Source organism: Arachis ipaensis, chromosome B05 (assembly GCF_000816755.2).
Source record: "Arachis ipaensis cultivar K30076 chromosome B05, Araip1.1, whole genome shotgun sequence".
Lineage (NCBI taxonomy): Eukaryota > Viridiplantae > Streptophyta > Magnoliopsida > Fabales > Fabaceae > Arachis > Arachis ipaensis.
In genome coordinates this window covers 51,333,282-51,340,886 of record NC_029789.2, presented here as the reverse complement: position 1 = coordinate 51,340,886, position 7,605 = coordinate 51,333,282, and the positions used below count along the sequence as shown (strand labels likewise).

General features: G+C 40.1%; 1 long non-coding RNA gene across 1 annotated transcript; it reads right to left on the bottom strand.

The window, feature by feature from the left end:
- Positions 311-4,786, bottom strand: LOC107641872. The gene is made up of 3 exons (XR_001620474.2): positions 4,492-4,786; positions 3,546-3,548; positions 311-322 (listed from the first exon to the last, which is right to left on the bottom strand). It is a non-coding gene; the product is annotated as an uncharacterized LOC107641872 (long non-coding RNA).

Sequence of the window (7,605 nt, the reverse complement as noted above, 5' to 3'; positions counted from 1 at the left end):
CGGATCAAGTTCATTTTCATCTCTTCCTCAATCAATGCATTCATTGATCTCCTTGGCAATCTTAAGTGATTGAATTCCAATTCCTTGGTAACTCAATCTCTCAAATCTTGATCAATAGCCAATTCCTTGGTCTAATTGCTCATGAGAAGAGATGAGGTGCGGTCACTGATTATACCACATGTATTTCTAAATCAAAGTATTGGGAGAATTATATATCACCATATCCGCCCAAACCCCAATTTGGTCCAACATGAGAGCATTTCTAGCATGATCTCTTCATTCCTCTTCCAAGGTTCAGAAGAGATCCAAGTATGAATAGTTTCTTTTCCAAGACAACTATCCAATTGGATGAAGATTGAAAGCTTTCAAGTAAAATCAAAAGAAAAGAAAGAAGAAGAATAATGAAAACTATTATTGATCAATCAAATTACAACAGCGCTCCCTAACCCAATGAAAGGAGTTTAGTTGTTCATGGCTCTGGGAATGGAAAGCAAAGATGGAGAGTACATTCTGAAGTAAAACTAGAAGTTGCAGAGAAAGTAAAATTATACAGAGAGTAGAGAGTAGTCCTCTCAATCCCCAAAAGCTCTTCTCTAGTTCAAAACTACCCCTATATATACTACTCTTCTGATTTTCCAGTTGGCTCTTCAAGTCTTGGATATGGGCATTTGGGTCTTGAGTTGAAGCAGTTAGGAATCTTCAGTGGGCTCAGCTTTACTTGCAGAGAAAGTGTGAAGTAGGCATGGACTTTGGCTAGGACGTTAGTGGCATTAACATTAAGTGAAAATGTAGGTTCGAGAACGTTAATGACAATCACCTTTTGCACTAATGTTAGTGGCACTAACGTGACCACTAACGTTGCCTCTTGATCCATCGCGAGCGTTATTGGCGTTTACCTTTGCCAATAACGTTGCCCTTGGCCCCTTCTTCCCTACGTTAGAGTCCACGTTAGTGTAGCTAACATGATTCTTAACGTGGGTATGCCTCAACTTCGAGAGCGTTAGTGACACTTACCTTTGTCACTAACGCTCCAAACACCCTTCTTCCCACGTTAGAGTTCACGTTACTTAGGTTAACGTGACTTCTAACTTGGTAGTGATAGCCATCTCCAACGTTAGTGACAAAGGTGAGTGTCACTAACGTTGGCTCATCATTCCTTTCCTCCATGTTAGCTTCCACGTTAATGCAATTAACGTGGCTAATAGAGGCTTAGTCCAACGTTAGTGACAAAGGTAAGTGTCACTAACGTTGGCTCTTCATTGCTTCTCCCACGTTAGATTTCACATTAATTTAGTTAACGTAACTCTTAACGTGGCTAAGTGTGCTCCTCTCCCCAACGTTAATGGCTTTCACTTTACCACTAACGTTGGAGCTTTACTTCTCTTCCACGTTAGCTTCCACGTTAACTACGTTAACATGGACACTAACGTGGGCTATGATGGCTCACGAAAGCATTATTGGTGTTCACTTTTCTTGTTAACGTTGTAAGCTAGCCTCCTTTCCACGTTAATGGTCACGTTAGTTTGACTAACGTGGCTATTAATGTGGCATCTTTCTTGCTTCCTTTGTCCTGAAATCAAGCAAATAAAGTGCATCAAAGCTAGGTTCGAACCCATGAGATCATGCATCATTCAATTTATCATTCAATTCATGCATAATTCTCATGAAATCATATAAAATTCACAATGTTTGCTTGAATCAAGATGTAAATGATTATTTATCCAAAACTTGCTTATTCCCTGGCATCACTTACCTTTCTTGCAATTTAAGTTTCAGCTCTTTTAATTTCTTGCACTTTAAGTTTCAGCCATTTAAGCTTCCTGCAATTTACTTTTTTGTCAATTTTCATTCTGCACTATAGGTTACTTGCAATTTCCTTTCTGTTATTCAAATTTCACCAAATTCATCAAATATTCGCTTAACTAAATTCATCATCATACTAAAGTTGCTCAATCCATCAATCCCTGTGGGATCAACCTCACTTCTGTGAGTTTTACTACTTGATGCGACCTGGTACACTTGCCGGTGAGTTTGTGTGGAATCAATTTTCCCTCATCAAGTTTTTGGCACCGTTGCCGGGGATTGATTTAGATTGACAATGATTAAGTAGGTGATAATCTAGATTAAGCACTTTTCTTTGTTTTTGTTAAGCATACTAACTGTTTGAGAATTTGGTTAAGCTAACCTTAACCTTACTCTAGCAATAGAGTGCTTTATTTTTTGTTTCTGGTTTTGTTTGTGTTGTATGCCAGGAGGAAGAAGAGGTGAGTCCACCTCCTTTAATTCTGAGCCAGAGAGAACATTTTTGAGATTAAGAAAAGAAGCAAGAGGGAAGGGAGTTATCAGAGAAGAAGAATCAGAAGAAGAAGATTACGAGATGGAGGGAAATCTCCCTAATCCACCAGAGGAAGTGGCCAACAACAATGGCCCTCCTCAAAGGAGAGTTCTAGCATCTTACTATTTTCCCAATCCAAGAAACTGTGGGAGCAATATACTCACTCCTAATGTTCATGCAAATAACTTTGAGTTGAAGCCTCAACTTATTACTCTGGTGCAGAACAATTGTTCCTATGGAGGAGGTCCACTTGAAGATCCAAACCAACATTTATCCATCTTCCTGAGGATTTGTGAAACTGTCAAGACAAATGGTGTGCATCGAGACATCTATAAGCTGCAGCTATTTCCATTCTCTTTGAGGGATAAGGCTTCTCAATGGCTAGAGACATTTCCCAAAGAAAACATCAACAATTGGGAGGACTTAATGAGCAAATTCCTAGCCAAATTCTACCCACCTCAGAGGATCATTAGATTGAAGACAGAAGTCAAACATTCACTTAAATGGATGGAGAATCATTGTGTGATACTTGGGAAAGATACAAGGTCTTGATCAAGAAGTGTCCACCAGAGATGTTTAGTGAATGGGACAGACTTCAAAATTTTTATGAAGGTTTTGATTATTCAGCTGGAGGTTCAGTACAACTCATGAAGATAGCTGAGGAAGCCCAAAATCTCATAGACACTGTGACCAATAACCAATACTTTTATGGTCATCAAAGGCAACACCAACCAGCTCAAAGGAAAGGTGTGTTGGAGCTGGAAGGTGTGGATACTATCTTGGCATAAAACAAAGTGATGCACCAACAAAATCCAGCAGCAAATGGAAATGATGGCTAAGAGGATTGATGGTCTTCAAATAGCTGCAGTAAACACTACAAATCAACCACCAGCTGGATAGGAGCAGAATGAAGAAATCTATGAAGAGCAGTAGCCAAAACAAGTTAACTATATGCACAACCAAAGTCCTAGACAGAATGAATTTTATGGAGACACTTACAACTCCTCTTGGAGGAACCACCCCAATCTAAGGTGGGGAGACAACCAGAACTCATGGCAAAGGAATTCCAACTCAAGCAACCCCCGCACAAACCACCAGAACCATCAGCAAACTAACCAAAATCCATATAGAGAACCACAAAACAACTACCCCACTTCTAGCTTCTATCCACCTCACAACCCATCAACTAACCAAAATAATTTCCACCAACCATCTTCATCCCAAACTCAGCTACAACCACCCCAAGAATCCCAAAGAATCTCTAATTTGGAGATGATAATGGAGAAGATGATGAAGCATCAAGAGTTAGCTAATAAAAACCATGAAGATTCACTAAGAAACTTGGAAAGACAAATAGGCCAACTGTCCAAATAGCCAGAAAGACCAACCAACACTTTCCCAAGTGATACCATTCCAAATCCCAAAGAAGAATACAAAGCAATTCAACTCATGAGTGGAAGAACATTGGAGGATTACAAGGTTGGCAGTAAGAAGGATCAAGAAAAGCTCAAGAAGAAGGATGAAGAGCCACTAGCTTCAAAGAAGGAAAAGCAAGTTATGAAGGAGCATTCACAAGAACAGAGGAAGGAAGTCAAGCCTTACACTCTCCCTCTGGCATACTTTCAAAGATTGCAAAGAGAGCTCAATGATCAACAATTTCCCAAGTTTCTAGAGGTTTTTAAGAAGCCAAAAATAAACTTACCACTTGCTGAAGCATTGGAGCAAATGCCCCTGTATGCTAAGTTCCTCAAGGAGCACATCAATAAGAAGAGAAGCTGGAATGAAAAGGAGACAGTGGTCTTAACTAAAGAGTGCAGTGCAGTAATCTAAAAATGCCTCCCACCAAAACTCAAAGATCTTGGGAGTTTCATCATATCATGCACTATAGGCAATATGACCTTGGAAAAAGCTCTCTGTAACTTAGGTGCCAGCATTAATTTGATGCCGCTTTCACTGATGAAAAAGCTTGCAATATATAAAGTCAATCCCACCAGAATGTCGCTTCAAATGGCTGATAGATCACTCAAGATACCTAATGGAGTTGTGGAAAATTTGTTGGTGAAAGTAGGGGAATTCATATTCCCTGCTGATTTTGTCATTTTAGACATGGAAGAAGAAGGACACAACTCGATTATCTTGGGGAGACCCTTCGAAACGATTTTGGATATGTGATTGTTGAATTTTTTTCTGGAAAGAATAGGAAAAAATGGATTAATATTGATTTGATCTGACTCATTATCCGAGATCCATTCTGAACCGGATGGCCCGTAGGTCCTGGCACAAGGTTAGAATTCTAGCTCTTCCAGAGTGGTATCTCACTGATGGCTCGGGCCCCCCCGGAAGGAGGCCTTCTTCGCCCTCCACCTAAGCTGCGCAGGAAAAGCCCAAAGCCAATCCCAGGGAACAGTGAAGCTTCATAGGGTCTTTCTGTCCAGGTGGAGGTAGTGCCACAGCAAGGGCTATAATTGATGTGGAGAAAGGTGAAATGACCCTCAGGGTGCATGATAAAAAAATGATCATCAATGTCTTTGAAGCCATCCAACATCCCCCTGAGAAGGAAAAGCATATGAGGGTGGAAATGATAGAAGAATTGGAGGAGGAGCTACTTGAAGCCAATGATCAGGAAGAACAAGAAGAGGAAACAAAAGTGGAACAAGATATCATAGAAGAAGGAGTAGCAGAAATCTCCTTTGAAGGCAAGACAGAAGAGGTACCAAAACAAGAATTAAAGCCCCTCCCTCCTCATCTCAAGTATGCATTTCTTGGAGAAGAAGAGACCCTGCCAATGATCATCAATTCCTCCTTAAACATGGAAGAAGAAACAAAGCTTATTGAAGTGTTGAAAGCTCACAAGACAGCTTTGGGATGGATGATTGATGATATCAAGGGCATAAGCCCTGCCATCTGCATGCACAAGATTTTGCTGGAGGAGGACTCAAGGCCTGTGGTGCAACCTCAAAGAAGACTTAACCCAACCATGAAGGAGGTGGTTCAAAAGGAGGTGGTTCAAAAGGAGGTGATAAAGTTGTGGAATGCTGGAATAATATACCCAATCTCTGATACCCAATCTCTGGAAGGAGGAATGACTGTAATCTTCAATGAGAAGAATGAATTAATCCCTACAAGGAAAGATCACTTTCCTCTCCCTTTCGTTGATCAGATACTAGAAAGGTTGGCTGGCCATGCCTATTACTGCTTCTTGGATGGGTATTCTGGGTACAATCAAATAGTGGTGGACCCCAAGGATTAAGAGAAAACTTCATTCACCTGTCCATTTGGAGTCTTTGCTTACAGAAGAATGCCTTTTGGGCTCTGCAATGCTCTAGCAACCTTCCAAAGGTGTATGCTTTCCATATTCTCTGACATGGTTGAAAAATTCTTAGAGGTCTTTATGGATGATTTCTCTATTTTTGGTAACTCTTTTGAAACATGTCTGCAATATCTAACTCTTGTATTGAAAAGATGCCAAGAAACAAATTTAGTTTTGAATTGGGAAAAATGCCATTTCATGGTACCAGAAGGTATTGTTCTTGGGCATAAGGTTTCAAGCAAGGGTATAGAAGTTGACAGAGCTAAAATAGAAATCATTGAAAAGCTCCCTATACCTGTCAATGTAAAAGCAGTGAGAAGTTTTCTTGGGCATGGTGGGTTTTATAGAAGATTCATCAAGGATTTTTCAAAAATAGCCAAACCACTGAGCAATTTGCTAGTGGTTGACAATCCTTTCATCTTTGATGACAATTGCAAGCATGCCTTTGAAACTTTTAAAAAGAAAACTCACTATAGTACCAATCATCACACCTCTAGAATAGGGACTTCCTTTTGAACTAATGTGTGATGCAAGTGATGTTGGAATTGGTGCTGTATTAGAGCAAAAAAAAAAGACAAGCTGCATCATGTCATATACTATGCCAGTAAGGTGTTAAATGAGGAACAAAAGAATTATACCACCACAGAGAAAGAGCTCCTGGCTATTGTATATGCATTTGACAAGTTTAGACAATACTTGATTGGTTTAAAAGTTATAGTATATATTGATCATGCTACTCTCAAGTATCTTATGTCTAAACAGGATGCAAAGTCAAGACTTATCAGGTGGGTGCTGTTGCTACAAGAATTTGACATTGAAATGAGAGATAGGAAGGGAAGCGAGAATCAAGTGGCAGACCACTTGTCAAGATTACCACAAGAAGCTAACCAGGATACACCACAACCAGTGAATGAAAAGTTCCCAGATGAACATCTTCTCCAAGTCCAGCAAGCACCTTTGTTTGCTAACATTGCAAACTATAAGGTGGGAAGAAAGATTCCTCAAGAGTTTACTAAGCAACAAGTGAAGAAGCTGCATAATTAAGCCAAGAGATTCTTGTGGGACGAGCCTTTCTTGTTCAAGAGGTGTCCAGATGGGATGATTAGAAGGTGTATCCTTGAAAGTGAGATGAGAGACATACTGTGACACTGTCATGGTTCAGCTTATGGTGGACATTTTAGGCCAGAAAGAACAGTAGCTAAAGTGCTTCAAAGTGGATTTTATTGGCCAACTATATTCAAAGATGTCAGAGAGTTTGTGCACCAATAAAATAAATGTCAAACAGCTGGAGGGTTAACAAAAAGGAATGAAATGCCTCAAAACTTCATCTTGGAGGTGGAGCTATTTGATCTCTGGGGTATAGATTTCATGGGCCCCTTTCCTCCATCCTATTCCTTCAAATACATTCTGGTAGCAGTGGAATATGTCTCCAAATGGGTGGAGGCTATAGCCACAACCATATGTGATGCACCAATTGTCCTCCAATTCCTGAAGAAATAGATCTTTACCAGATATGGGGTGCCCAAAGGTCTTGTTAGTGATGGTGGCAGCCACTTTTGTAACAAACAAATGGAGATACTACTCCTCAAATATGGGGTAATTCACAAAGTAGCCACAACATACCACCCTCAAACTAATGGGCAGGCTGAATTGGCAAATAGGGAGCTAAAGAGAATCTTGGAGAAGATAGTTGGGATCACAAGAAAAGACTGGGCTAGAAAGTTGGATGATGCTCTATGGGCATATCGAACTGCATTCAAAACCCTAATTGAAAAGTCACCCTTTCAGCTAATCTATAGAAAATCATGTCACCTTCCTCTAGAGCTAGAACATAAAGCTAACTGGGCCACTGATGCCAGGGCATCATGGCCTGTTTTTCTATGCTTTTTCAGTAGATTTTAATTCAGTTTTCATACAATTTCTGCTGATAAAGGAGCAAAAGCATGATAAATCTCTGCAT